This window comes from Hyperolius riggenbachi, chromosome 10 (genome assembly GCF_040937935.1).
Source record: "Hyperolius riggenbachi isolate aHypRig1 chromosome 10, aHypRig1.pri, whole genome shotgun sequence".
In the NCBI taxonomy this organism is placed as follows: Eukaryota; Metazoa; Chordata; class Amphibia; order Anura; family Hyperoliidae; genus Hyperolius; species Hyperolius riggenbachi.
Window position 1 is genome coordinate 294,201,197 of NC_090655.1, and position 17,120 is coordinate 294,218,316.

Below are 17,120 nucleotides of genomic sequence, written 5' to 3' on the forward strand. Positions count from 1 at the left end.
CCACCCACAGGCACCCTTACCCTCCTCACCACCCACAGGCACCCTTACCCTCCTCCCCACCCACGGTCATTCATCCTCACCCTCCTCCCCAGCCACGGGCACCCTTACCCTCCTCCCCAGCCACGGGCACCCTCATCCTCCCCAGCCACGGGCACCCTCATCCTCCCCAGCCACGGGCACCCTCATCCTCCCCAGCCACGGGCACCCTCATCCTCCCCAGCCACGGCCATCCTCATCCTCCCCAGCCACGGCCATCCTCATCCTCCCCCTCCCCAGCCATCCTCATCCTCCCCAGCCATCCTCATCCTCCCCAGCCATCCTCATCCTCCCCAGCCATCCTCATCCTCCCCAGCCATCCTCATCCTCCCCAGCCATCCTCCTCCTCCCCAGCCATCCTCATCCTCCCCAGCCATCCTCCTCCTCCCCAGCCATCCTCATCCTCCTCCTCCCCAGCCATCCTCATCCTCCTCCTCCCCAGCCATCCTCATCCTCCTCCTCCCCAGCCATCCTCATCCTCCTCCTCCCCAGCTATCCTCATCCTCCTCCTCCCCAGCCATCCTCATCCTCCTCCTCCCCAGCCATCCTCATCATCCTCCTCCCCAGCCCTCCTCATCATCCTCCTCCCCAGCCATCCTCATCATCCTCATCACCCTTGACTACACATACTACATTAAAAAGATACAAAAAACGGAATCCGACCCGATCCGACCCCAGCAGCAGCCAGAGGCCCAGAGGCAGCCGCAGCCCGCAGCAAAAGCTGACTCACCGGGGATGGTGCGGTGGGGTCCGGCGACGATGATGGCGGAGGGCAGGCCAGGCGGAGGGCACACGAGCCAGCCCAGCATCCATCTTGCGCCGGCGGCAAGAGGGCAGCGGGCTTGCTCCTCCATGCTCCATCTCTGGGCGGGCAAGGCCGGGGGGGGGGGGGGGGGGGGGCTTGCAACGGCGGTCGGCGGGCTCAATTTGTCACGGTCACGGGCGGTAGGCGGCAGCGTGCAGGTGCAGCCAGGAAAGCCTCACAGAGGCCTAGACCTAGTAGGCCGCCGCCGCAGAGCTGCCGCCCGCCTCAGGACTCGGAAGTCCGGACTCCGGCATGGTGGGTGGGGTGGGTGGGCCTGGGCCGGGCGTGGGCGGCACGTCAGTCAGGGCTGGTGCGTCACAGTCTGTGCAGCCAGGCCGGCCAGGGACTCACCGATTCAGTGTGCCACTGTGCCAGCAGCAGCAGGGTCGGACGGAGACTTCACTGCAGGCTCTGCAGCACTTGAGGCGGGCGGCGGCGATAGCACAGTGCCACTCCTCCAGTGACCAGTCCAGTCTCTCCAGAGGGCGGCAAGAACCAGGCACAGGCACTTCCTCTTAATGCCTGGTGCCGCCCCTCCACTTCCTGCCGCCTGAGGAACCCGCCTCACCCCGCCTCATGGGCGGGCCGGCCCTGCACTAACCTCCTCCATACCTACTGCTAACACCATCCCACAACCTACTCCTAACACTAACCTCCTCCATACCTACTGCTAACACCATCCCACAACCTACCCCTAACACTAACCTCCTCCATACCTACTGCTAACACCATCCCACAACCTACCCCTAACACTAACCTCCTCCATACCTACTGCTAACACCATCCCACAACCTACTCCTAACACTAACCTCCTCCATACCTACTGCTAACACCACCCCACAACCTGCCCCTAACACTAACCTCCTCCATACCTACTGCTGACACCACCCCACAACCTACTCCTAACACTAACCTCCTCCATACCTACTGCTAACACCATCCCACAACCTACTCCTAACACTAACCTCCTCCATACCTACTGCTAACACCATCCCACAACCTACTCCTAACACTAACCTCCTCCATACCTACTGCTAACACCATCCCACAACCTACTCCTAACACTAACCTCCTCCATACCTACTGCTAACACCATCCCACAACCTACTCCTAACACTAACCTCCTCCATACCTACTGCTGACACCACCCCACAACCTGCCCCTAACACTAACCTCCTCCATACCTACTGCTGACACCATCCCACAACCTACCCCTTACACTAACCTCCTCCATACCTACTGCTGACACCATCCCACAACCTACCCCTAACACTAACCTCCTCCATACCTACTGCTAACACCATCCCACAACCTACTCCTAACACTAACCTCCTCCATACCTACTGCTGACACCATCCCACAACCTACCCCTAACACTAACCTCCTCCATACCTACTGCTAACACCATCCCACAACCTACCCCTAACACTAACCTCCTCCATACCTACTGCTAACACCATCCCACAACCTACCCCTAACACTAACCTCCTCCATACCTACTACTAACACCATCCCACAACCTACTCCTAACACTAACCTCCTCCATACCTACTGCTAACACCATCCCACAACCTACCCCTAACACTAACCTCCTCCATACCTACTGCTAACACCATCCCACAACCTACTCCTAACACTAACCTCCTCCATACCTACTGCTAACACCATCCCACAACCTACTCCTAACACTAACCTCCTCCATACCTACTGCTAACACCACCCCACAACCTGCCCCTAACACTAACCTCCTCCATACCTACTGCTAACACCATCCCACAACCTACTCCTAACACTAACCTCCTCCATACCTACTGCTGACACCACCCCACAACCTACCCCTAACACTAACCTCCTCCATACCTACTGCTGACACCACCCCACAACCTACTCCTAACACTAACCTCCTCCATACCTACTGCTAACACCACCCCACAACCTACCCCTAACACTAACCTCCTCCATACCTACTGCTAACACCATCCCACAACCTACCCCTAACACTAACCTCCTCCATACCTACTACTAACACCATCCCACAACCTACTCCTAACACTAACCTCCTCCATACCTACTGCTAACACCATCCCACAACCTACCCCTAACACTAACCTCCTCCATACCTACTGCTAACACCATCCCACAACCTACTCCTAACACTAACCTCCTCCATACCTACTGCTAACACCATCCCACAACCTGCCCCTAACACTAACCTCCTCCATACCTACTCCTAACACCATCCCACAACCTACCCCTAACACTAACCTCCTCCATACCTACTGCTAACACCATCCCACAACCTACTCCTAACACTAACCTCCTCCATACCTACTGCTGACACCACCCCACAACCTACCCCTAACACTAACCTCCTCCATACCTACTACTAACACTAACCTCCTCCATACCTACTACTAACACCATCCCACAACCTACCCCTAACACTAACCTCCTCCATACCTACTACTAACACCATCCCACAACCTACCCCTAACACTAACCTCCTCCATACCTACTGCTAACACCATCCCACAACCTACTCCTAACACTAACCTCCTCCATACCTACTGCTAACACCATCCCACAACCTACCCCTAACACTAACCTCCTCCATACCTACTGCTAACACCATCCCACAACCTACCCCTAACACTAACCTCCTCCATACCTACTGCTAACACCACCCCCACAACCTACTCCTAATACTAACCTCCTCCATACCTACTGCTAACACCATCCCACAACCTACCCCTAACACTAACCTCCTCCATACCTACTGCTAACACCATCCCACAACCTACTCCTAACACTAACCTTCTCCATACCTACTACTAACACCATCCCACAACCCACCCCTAACACTAACCTCCTCCATACCTACTGCTAACACCATCCCACAACCTACTCCTAACACTAACCTCCTCCATACCTACTGCTAACACCATCCCACAACCTACCCCATAACACTAACCTCCTCCATACCTACTGCTAACACCATCCCACAACCTACCCCTAACACTAACCTCCTCCATACCTACTGCTAACACCACCCCACAACCTACCCCTAACACTAACCTCCTCCATACCTTCTGCTAACACCATCCCACAACCTACTCCTAACACTAACCTCCTCCATACCTACTGCTGACACCATCCCACAACCTACCCCTAACACTAACCTCCTCCATACCTACTGCTAACACCATCCCACAACCTACTCCTAACACTAACCTCCTCCATACCTACTGCTAACACCATCCCACAACCTACTCCTAACACCAACCTCCTCCATACCTACTGCTAACACCATCCCACAACCTACTCCTAACACTAACCTCCTCCATACCTACTGCTGACACCATCCCACAACCTACCCCTAACACTAACCTCCTCCATACCTACTGCTAACACCATCCCACAACCTACTCCTAACACTAACCTCCTCCATACCTACTGCTAACACCATCCCACAACCTACTCCTAACACTAACCTCCTCCATACCTACTGCTAACACCATCCCACAACCTACTCCTAACACTAACCTCCTCCATACCTACTGCTAACACCATCCCACAACCTACCCCTAACACTAACCTCCTCCATTCCTACTGCTAACACCATCCCACAACCTACCCCTAACACTAACCTCCTCCATACCTACTGCTAACACCATCCCACAACCTACTCCTAACACTAACCTCCTCCATACCTACTGCTAACACCATCCCACAACCTACCCCTAACACTAACCTCCTCCATACCTACTGCTAACACCATCCCACAACCTACTCCTAACACTAACCTCCTCCATACCTACTGCTGACACCATCCCACAACCTACCCCTAACACTAACCTCCTCCATACCTACTCCTAACACCATCCCACAACCTACTCCTAACACTAACCTCCTCAATACCTACTGCTAACACCATCCCACAACCTACCCCTAACACTAACCTCCTCCATACCTACTGCTAACACCATCCCACAACCTACCCCTAACACTAACCTCCTCCATACCTACTGCTAACACCATCCCACAACCTACTCCTAACACTAACCTCCTCCATACCTACTGCTAACACCATCCCACAACCTACTCCTAACACCAACCTCCTCCATACCTACTGCTAACACCATCCCACAACCTACTCCTAACACTAACCTCCTCCATACCTACTGCTGACACCATCCCACAACCTACCCCTAACACTAACCTCCTCCATACCTACTGCTAACACCATCCCACAACCTACTCCTAACACTAACCTCCTCCATACCTACTGCTAACACCATCCCACAACCTACCCCTAACACTAACCTCCTCCATACCTACTGCTGACACCACCCCACAACCTACTCCTAACACTAACCTCCTCCATACCTACTGCTAACACCATCCCACAACCTACCCCTAACACTAACCTCCTCCATACCTACTGCTAACACCATCCCACAACCTACCCCTAACACTAACCTCCTCCATACCTACTGCTAACACCATCCCACAACCTACCCCATAACACTAACCTCCTCCATACCTACTGCTAACACCATCCCACAACCTACCCCTAACACTAACCTCCTCCATACCTACTGCTAACACCACCCCCACAACCTACTCCTAACACTAACCTCCTCCATACCTACTGCTAACACCATCCCACAACCTACCCCTAACACTAACCTCCTCCATACCTACTGCTAACACCATCCCACAACCTACCCCTAACACTAACCTCCTCCATACCTACTGCTAACACCATCCCACAACCTACCCCTAACACTAACCTCCTCCATACCTACTGCTAACACCATCCCACAACCTACTCCTAACACTAACCTCCTCCATACCTACTGCTAACACCATCCCACAACCTACTCCTAACACTAACCTCCTCCATACCTACTGCTAACACCATCCCACAACCTACTCCTAACACCAACCTCCTCCATACCTACTGCTAACACCATCCCACAACCTACTCCTAACACTAACCTCCTCCATTCCTACTGCTAACACCATCCCACAACCTACCCCTAACACTAACCTCCTCCATACCTACTGCTAACACCATCCCACAACCTACTCCTAACACTAACCTCCTCCATACCTACTGCTGACACCATCCCACAACCTACCCCTAACACTAACCTCCTCCATACCTACTCCTAACACCATCCCACAACCTACTCCTAACACTAACCTCCTCAATACCTACTGCTAACACCATCCCACAACCTACCCCTAACACTAACCTCCTCCATACCTACTGCTAACACCATCCCACAACCTACCCCTAACACTAACCTCCTCCATACCTACTGCTAACACCATCCCACAACCTACTCCTAACACTAACCTCCTCCATACCTACTGCTAACACCATCCCACAACCTACTCCTAACACCAACCTCCTCCATACCTACTGCTAACACCATCCCACAACCTACTCCTAACACTAACCTCCTCCATACCTACTGCTGACACCATCCCACAACCTACCCCTAACACTAACCTCCTCCATACCTACTGCTAACACCATCCCACAACCTACTCCTAACACTAACCTCCTCCATACCTACTCCTAACACCATCCCACAACCTACTCCTAACACTAACCTCCTCAATACCTACTGCTAACACCATCCCACAACCTACCCCTAACACTAACCTCCTCCATACCTACTGCTAACACCATCCCACAACCTACCCCTAACACTAACCTCCTCCATACCTACTGCTGACACCACCCCACAACCTACTCCTAACACTAACCTCCTCCATACCTACTGCTAACACCATCCCACAACCTACCCCTAACACTAACCTCCTCCATACCTACTGCTAACACCATCCCACAACCTACCCCTAACACTAACCTCCTCCATACCTACTGCTAACACCATCCCACAACCTACCCCATAACACTAACCTCCTCCATACCTACTGCTAACACCATCCCACAACCTACCCCTAACACTAACCTCCTCCATACCTACTGCTAACACCACCCCCACAACCTACTCCTAACACTAACCTCCTCCATACCTACTGCTAACACCATCCCACAACCTACCCCTAACACTAACCTCCTCCATACCTACTGCTAACACCATCCCACAACCTACCCCTAACACTAACCTCCTCCATACCTACTGCTAACACCATCCCACAACCTACCCCTAACACTAACCTCCTCCATACCTACTGCTAACACCATCCCACAACCTACTCCTAACACTAACCTCCTCCATACCTACTGCTAACACCATCCCACAACCTACTCCTAACACTAACCTCCTCCATACCTACTGCTAACACCATCCCACAACCTACTCCTAACACCAACCTCCTCCATACCTACTGCTAACACCATCCCACAACCTACCCCTAACACTAACCTCCTCCATACCTACTGCTAACACCATCCCACAACCTACTCCTAACACTAACCTCCTCCATACCTACTGCTGACACCATCCCACAACCTGCTCCTAACACTAACCTCCTCCATACCTACTGCTAACACCATCCCACAACCTACCCCTAACACTAACCTCCTCCATACCTACTGCTAACACCATCCCACAACCTACTCCTAACACTAACCTCCTCCATTCCTACTGCTAACACCATCCCACAACCTACCCCTAACACCATCCCACAACCTACTCCTAACACTGACCTCCTCCATACCTATTGCTAACACCATCCCACAACCTACTCCTAACACTAACCTCCTCCATACCTACTGCTAACACCATCCCACAACCTACTCCTAACACTAACCTCCTCCATACCTACTGCTGACACCATCCCACAACCTACTCCTAACACTAACCTCCTCCATACCTACTGCTAACACCATCCCACAACCTACTCCTAACACTAACCTCCTCCATACCTACTGCTAACACCATCCCCCTACCTACCCCTAACACTAACCTCCTCCATACCTACTGCTAACACCATCACACAACCTACTCCTAACACTAACCTCCTTTATACCTACTGCTGACACCATCCCACAACCTACCCCTAACACTAACCTCCTCCATACCTACTGCTAACACCATCCCCCTACCCCTAACACCAACCTCCTCCATACCTACTGCTAACACCACCCCACAACCTGCCCCTAACACTAACCTCCCCCATACCTACTACTAACACCATCCCACAACCTACCCCTAACACTAACCTCCTCCATACCTACTGCTAACACCATCCCACAACCTACCCCTAACACTAACCTCCTCCATACCTACTGCTGACACCATCCCACAACCTACCCCTAACACTAACCTCCTCCATAAATACTGCTAACACCATCCCACAACCTACTCCTAACACTAACCTCCTCCATACCTACTGCTAACACCATCCCACAACCTACCCCTAACACTAACCTCCTCCATACCTACTGCTAACACCATCCCACAACCTACCCCTAACACTAACCTCCTCCATACCTACTCCTAACACTAACCTCCTCCATACCTACTGCTAACACCATCCCACAACCTACTCCTAACACTAACCTCCTCCATACCTACTGCTAACACCATCCCACAACCTACTCCTAACACTAACCTCCTCCATACCTACTGCTAACACCATCCCACAACCTACTCCTAACACTAACCTCCTCCATACCTACTGCTAACACCATCCCACAACCTACTCCTAACACTAACCTCCTGCATACCTACTGCTAACACCATCCCACAACCTACTCCTAACACTAACCTCCTCCATACCTACTGCTAACACCATCCCACAACCTACTCCTAACACTAACCTCCTCCATACCTACTGCTAACACCATCCCACAACCTACTCCTAACACTAACCTCCTCCATACCTACTGCTAACACCACCCCACAACCTGCCCCTAACACTAACCTCCTCCATACCTACTACTAACACCATCCCACAACCTACCCCTAACACTAACCTCCTCCATACCTACTCCTAACACTAACCTCCTCCATACCTACTGCTAACACCATCCCACAACCTACTCCTAACACTAACCTCCTCCATACCTACTGCTGACACCATCCCCCTACCCCTAACACTAACCTCCTCCATACCTACTGCTAACACCATCCCACAACCTACCCCTAACACTAACCTCCTCCATACCTACTGCTAACACCATCCCACAACCTACTCCTAACACTAACCTCCTTCATACCTACTGCTGACACCATCCCCCTACCCCTAACACTAACCTCCTCCATACCTACTGCTAACACCATCCCCCTACCTACTCCTAACACTAACCTCCTCCATACCTACTGCTAACACCATCCCACAACCTACTCCTAACACTAACCTCCTCCATACCTACTACTAACACCATCCCACAACCTACCCCTAACACTAACCTCCTCCATACCTACTCCTAACACTAACCTCCTCCATACCTACTGCTAACACCATCCCACAACCTACTCCTAACACTAACCTCCTCCATACCTACTGCTAACACCACCCCACAACCTACCCCTAACACTAACCTCCTCCATACCTACTGCTGACACCATCCCACAACCTACCCCTAACACTAACCTCCTCCATACCTATTTCTAACACTTACCTCCTCCATACCTACTGCTAACACCATCCCACAACCTACCCCTAACACTATCCTCCTCCATACCTACTGCTGACACCATCCTACAACCTACCCCTAACACTAACCTCCTCCATACCTATTTCTAACACTAACCTCCTCCATACCTACTGCTAACACCATCCCACAACCTACCCCTAACACTAACCTCCTCCATACCTACTGCTAACACCATCCCACAACCTGCCCCCAACACTAACCCCCTCCATACCTACTGCTAACACCATCCCACAACCTACCCCTAACCCCCCCCATACCTACTGCTAACACCATCCCACAACCTACCCCTAACACTAACCTCCCACTACCCCCCTCCTACCTACTCCTAACACTAACCTCTCACTACCCCCTCCTACCTATTCCTAACACTAACCTCCCACTACCTACTCCTAACCCCTCCTACCTACTCCTAACACTAACCTCCCACTACTCCCCTCCTACCTACTCCTAACACTAACCTCCCACTACCTACTCCTAACCCCTCCTACCTACTCCTAACACTAACCTCCCACTACCTACACCTAACCTCTCCTACCTACTCCTAACACTAACCTCCCACTACCTACTCCTAACCCCTCCTACCTACTCCTAACACTAACCTCCCACTACCTACTCCTAAACCCTCCTACCTACTCCTAACACTAACCTCTCACTACCCCCCTCCTACCTACTCCTAACACTAACCTCTCACTACCTACTCCTAACCCCTCCTACCTACTCCTAACACTAACCTCCCACTACTTATCCCTAACCCCTCCTACCTACTCCTAACACTAACCTCCCACTACCCCCCTCCTACCTACTCCTAACACTAACCTCCCACTACTTATCCCTAACCCCCCTACCTACTCCTAACACTAACCTCCCACTACTTATCCCTAACCCCTCCTACCTACTCCTAACACTAACTTCTCACTACCCCCCTCCTACCTACTCCCAACACTAACCTCCCACTACCCCCCTCCTACCTACTCATAACACTAACCTCCTACTACCCCCCTCCTACCTACTCCTAACACTAATCTCCCACTACCTACTCCTAACCCCTCCTACCTACTCCTAACACTAACCTCCAACTACCTACTCCTAACCCCTCCTACCTACTCCTAACACTAACCTCCCACTACCCCCCTCCTACCTACTCCTAACACTAACCTCCCACTACCTACTCCTAACCCCTCCTACCTACTCCTAACAGTAACCTCCCACTACTTATCCCTAACCCCTCCTACCTACTCCTAACACTAACCTCCCACTTCTTATCCCTAACCCCTCCTACCTACTCCTAACACTAACCTCTCACTACCCCCCTCCTACCTACTCCTAACACTAACCTCCCACTACTTATCCCTAACCCCTACTACCTACTCCTAACACTAACCTCCCACTACCCCCCTCCTACCTATTCCTAACACTAACCTCACACTACCTACTCCTAACCCCTCCTACCTACTCCTAACACTAACCACCCACTACTTATCCCTAACCCCTCCTACCTACTCCTAACACTAACCTCCCACTACCCCCCTCCTACCTACTCCTAACACTAACCTCACACTACCTACTCCTAACCCCTCCTACCTACTCCTAACACTAACCTCTCACTACCCACCTCCTACCTACTCCTAACACTAACCTCACACTACTTATCCCTAACCCATCCTACCTACTCCTAACACTAACCTCCCACAACCTTCTCCTAACACTAACCTCCTTCTACCTACTCCTAACCCCTCATACCTACTCCTAACACTAACCTCTCACTACCTACTCCTAACCCCTCCTACCTACTGCTAACACTAACCTCCCACTACCTACTCCTAACCTCTCCTACCTTCTCCTAACACTAACCACCCACTACTTATCCCTAACCCCTCCTACCTACTCCTAACACTAACTTCCTACTACCCCCCTCCTACCTATTCCTAACACTAACCTCACACTACCTACTCCTAACCCCTCCTACCTACTCCTAACACTAACCTCCCACTATCCCCCTCCTACCTACTCCTAACACTAACCTCACACTACCTACTCCTAACACTAACCTCTCACTACCCCCTCCTACCTACTCCTAACACTAACCTCCCACTACCCCCCTCCTACCTACTCCTAACACTAACCTCTCACTACCCCCCTCCTACCTACTCCTAACACTAACCTCCAACTACTTATCCCTAACCCCTCCTACCTACTCCTAACACTAACCTCCCACTACCCCCCTCCTACCTATTCCTAACACTAACCTCACACTACCTACTCCTAACCCCTCCTACCTACTCCTAACACTAACCTCCCACTATCCCCCTCCTACCTACTCCTAACACTAACCTCACACTACCTACTCCTAACACTAACCTCTCACTACCCCCTCCTACCTACTCCTAACACTAACCTCCCACTTCCTACTCCTTACCCCTCCTACCTACTCCTAACACTAACCTCCCACTACTTATCCCTAACCCCTCCTACCTACTCCTAACACTAACCTCTCACTACCCCCCTCCTACCTACTCCTAACACTAACCTCCCACTACCCCCCTCCTACCTACTCATAACACTAACCTCCTACTACCCCCCTCCTACCTACCCCCAACACTAATCTCCCACTACCTACTCCTAACCCCTCCTACCTACTCCTAACACTAACCTCCCACTACCTACTCCTAACCCCTCCTACCTACTCCTAACACTAACCTCCCACTACTTATCCCTAACCCCTCCTACCTACTCCTAACACTAACCTCCCACTACCCCCCTCCTACCTACTCCTAACACTAACCTCACACTACCTACTCCTAACCCCTCCTACCTACTCCTAACACTAACCTCTCACTACCCACCTCCTACCTACTCCTAACACTAACCTCACACTACTTATCCCTAACCCATCCTACCTACTCCTAACACTAACCTCCCACAACCTTCTCCTAACACTAACCTCCTTCTACCTACTCCTAACCCCTCATACCTACTCCTAACACTAACCTCTCACTACCTACTCCTAACCCCTCCTACCTACTGCTAACACTAACCTCCCACTACCTACTCCTAACCTCTCCTACCTTCTCCTAACACTAACCACCCACTACTTATCCCTAACCCCTCCTACCTACTCCTAACACTAACCTCCCACTACCCCCCTCCTACCTATTCCTAACACTAACCTCACACTACCTACTCCTAACCCCTCCTACCTACTCCTAACACTAACCTCCCACTATCCCCCTCCTACCTACTCCTAACACTAACCTCACACTACCTACTCCTAACACTAACCTCTCACTACCCCCTCCTACCTACTCCTAACACTAACCTCCCACTACCTACTCCTAACCCCTCCTACCTACTCCTAACACTAACCTCCAACTACTTATCCCTAACCCCTCCTACCTACTCCTAACACTAACCTCCCACTTCTTATCCCTAACCCCTCCTACCTACTCCTAACACTAACCTCTCACTACCCCCCTCCTACCTACTCCTAACACTAACCTTCCACTACTTATCCCTAACCCCTACTACCTACTCCTAACACTAACCTCCCACTACCCCCCTCCTACCTATTCCTAACACTAACCTCACACTACCTACTCCTAACCCCTCCTACCTACTCCTAACACTAACCACCCACTACTTATCCCTAACCCCTCCTACCTACTCCTAACACTAACCTCCCACTACCCCCCTCCTACCTACTCCTAACACTAACCTCACACTACCTACTCCTAACCCCTCCTACCTACTCCTAACACTAACCTCTCACTACCCACCTCCTACCTACTCCTAACACTAACCTCACACTACTTATCCCTAACCCATCCTACCTACTCCTAACACTAACCTCCCACAACCTTCTCCTAACACTAACCTCCTTCTACCTACTCCTAACCCCTCATACCTACTCCTAACACTAACCTCTCACTACCTACTCCTAACCCCTCCTACCTACTGCTAACACTAACCTCCCACTACCTACTCCTAACCTCTCCTACCTTCTCCTAACACTAACCACCCACTACTTATCCCTAACCCCTCCTACCTACTCCTAACACTAACTTCCCACTACCCCCCTCCTACCTATTCCTAACACTAACCTCACACTACCTACTCCTAACCCCTCCTACCTACTCCTAACACTAACCTCCCACTATCCCCCTCCTACCTACTCCTAACACTAACCTCACACTACCTACTCCTAACACTAACCTCTCACTACCCCCTCCTACCTACTCCTAACACTAACCTCCCACTACCCCCCTCCTACCTACTCCTAACACTAACCTCTCACTACCCCCCTCCTACCTACTCCTAACACTAACCTCCAACTACTTATCCCTAACCCCTCCTACCTACTCCTAACACTAACCTCCCACTACCCCCCTCCTACCTATTCCTAACACTAACCTCACACTACCTACTCCTAACCCCTCCTACCTACTCCTAACACTAACCTCCCACTATCCCCCTCCTACCTACTCCTAACACTAACCTCACACTACCTACTCCTAACACTAACCTCTCACTACCCCCTCCTACCTACTCCTAACACTAACCTCCCTCTTCCTACTCCTTACCCCTCCTACCTACTCCTAACACTAACCTCCCACTACTTATCCCTAACCCCTCCTACCTACTCCTAACACTAACCTCTCACTACCCCCCTCCTACCTACTCCTAACACTAACCTCCCACTACCCCCCTCCTACCTACTCATAACACTAACCTCCTACTACCCCCCTCCTACCTACCCCCAACACTAATCTCCCACTACCTACTCCTAACCCCTCCTACCTACTCCTAACACTAACCTCCCACTACCTACTCCTAACCCCTCCTACCTACTCCTAACACTAACCTCTCACTACCCCCTCCTACCTACTCCTAACACTAACCTCCCACTACCCCCCTCCTACCTACTCCTAACACTAACCTCTCACTACCCCCCTCCTACCTACTCCTAACACTAACCTCCAACTACTTATCCCTAACCCCTCCTACCTACTCCTAACACTAACCTCCCACTACCCCCCTCCTACCTATTCCTAACACTAACCTCACACTACCTACTCCTAACCCCTCCTACCTACTCCTAACACTAACCTCCCACTATCCCCCTCCTACCTACTCCTAACACTAACCTCACACTACCTACTCCTAACACTAACCTCTCACTACCCCCTCCTACCTACTCCTAACACTAACCTCCCTCTTCCTACTCCTTACCCCTCCTACCTACTCCTAACACTAACCTCCCACTACTTATCCCTAACCCCTCCTACCTACTCCTAACACTAACCTCTCACTACCCCCCTCCTACCTACTCCTAACACTAACCTCCCACTACCCCCCTCCTACCTACTCCTAACACTAACCTCCCTCTTCCTACTCCTTACCCCTCCTACCTACTCCTAACACTAACCTCCCACTACTTATCCCTAACCCCTCCTACCTACTCCTAACACTAACCTCTCACTACCCCCCTCCTACCTACTCCTAACACTAACCTCCCACTACCCCCCTCCTACCTACTCCTAACACTAACCTCCCACTATCCCCCTCCTACCTACTCCTAACACTAACCTCACACTACCTACTCCTAACACTAACCTCTCACTACCCCCTCCTACCTACTCCTAACACTAACCTCCCACTACCCCCCTCCTACCTACTCCTAACACTAACCTCTCACTACCCCCCTCCTACCTACTCCTAACACTAACCTCCAACTACTTATCCCTAACCCCTCCTACCTACTCCTAACACTAACCTCCCACTACCCCCCTCCTACCTATTCCTAACACTAACCTCACACTACCTACTCCTAACCCCTCCTACCTACTCCTAACACTAACCTCCCACTATCCCCCTCCTACCTACTCCTAACACTAACCTCACACTACCTACTCCTAACACTAACCTCTCACTACCCCCTCCTACCTACTCCTAACACTAACCTCCCTCTTCCTACTCCTTACCCCTCCTACCTACTCCTAACACTAACCTCCCACTACTTATCCCTAACCCCTCCTACCTACTCCTAACACTAACCTCTCACTACCCCCCTCCTACCTACTCCTAACACTAACCTCCCACTACCCCCCTCCTACCTACTCATAACACTAACCTCCTACTACCCCCCTCCTACCTACCCCCAACACTAATCTCCCACTACCTACTCCTAACCCCTCCTACCTACTCCTAACACTAACCTCCCACTACCTACTCCTAACCCCTCCTACCTACTCCTAACACTAACCTCCCACTACTTATCCCTAACCCCTCCTACCTACTCCTAACACTAACCTCCCACTACCCCCCTCCTACCTACTCCTAACACTAACCTCACACTACCTACTCCTAACCCCTCCTACCTACTCCTAACACTAACCTCTCACTACCCACCTCCTACCTACTCCTAACACTAACCTCACACTACTTATCCCTAACCCATCACACCTACTCCTAACACTAACCTCCCACAACCTTCTCCTAACACTAACCTCCTTCTACCTACTCCTAACCCCTCATACCTACTCCTAACACTAACCTCTCACTACCTACTCCTAACCCCTCCTACCTACTGCTAACACTAACCTCCCACTACCTACTCCTAACCTCTCCTACCTTCTCCTAACACTAACCACCCACTACTTATCCCTAACCCATCCTACCTTCTCCTAACACTAACCTCACACTACTTACTCCTAACCGCTCCTACCTACTGCTAACACTAACCTCCCACTACCTACTCCTAACCCCTCATACCTTCTCCTAACACTAACCTCCCACTACTTATCCCTAACCCATCCTACCTACTCCTAACACTAACCTCACACTACCCCCCTCCTACCTACTCCTATCACTAACCTCTCACTACCCCCCTCCTACCTACTCCTAACACTAACCTCCCACTACTTATCCCTAACCCCTCCTACCTACTCCTAACACTATCCTCCCACTACCCCCCTCCTACCTACTCCTAACACTAATCTCCCACTACCTACTCCTAACCCCTCCTACCTACTCCTAACACTAACCTCCCACTACTTATCCCTAACCCCTCCTACCTACTCCTAACACTAACCTCCCACTACCCCCCTCCTACCTACTCCTAACACTAAACTCCCACTACTTATCCCTAACCCCTCCTACCTACTCCTAACACTAACCTCCCACTACCCCCCTCCTACCTATTCCTAACACTAACCTCACACTACCTACTCCTAACCCCTCCTACCTACTCCTAACACTAACCTCCCACTATCCCCCTCCTACCTACTCCTAACACTAACCTCACACTACCTACTCCTAACACTAACCTCTCACTACCCCCTCCTACCTACTCCTAACACTAACCTCCCACTTCCTACTCCTTACCCCTCCTACCTACTCCTAACACTAACCTCCCACTACTTATCCCTAACCCCTCCTACCTACTCCTAACACTAACCTCTCACTACCCCCCTCCTACCTATTCCTAACACTAACCTCACACTACCTACTCCTAACCCCTCCTACCTACTCCTAACTCTAACCTCCCACTACCTACTCCTAACCCCTCCTACCTACTCCTAACACTAACCTCTCACTACTTACTCCTAACCTCTCCTACCTACTCCTAACACTAAC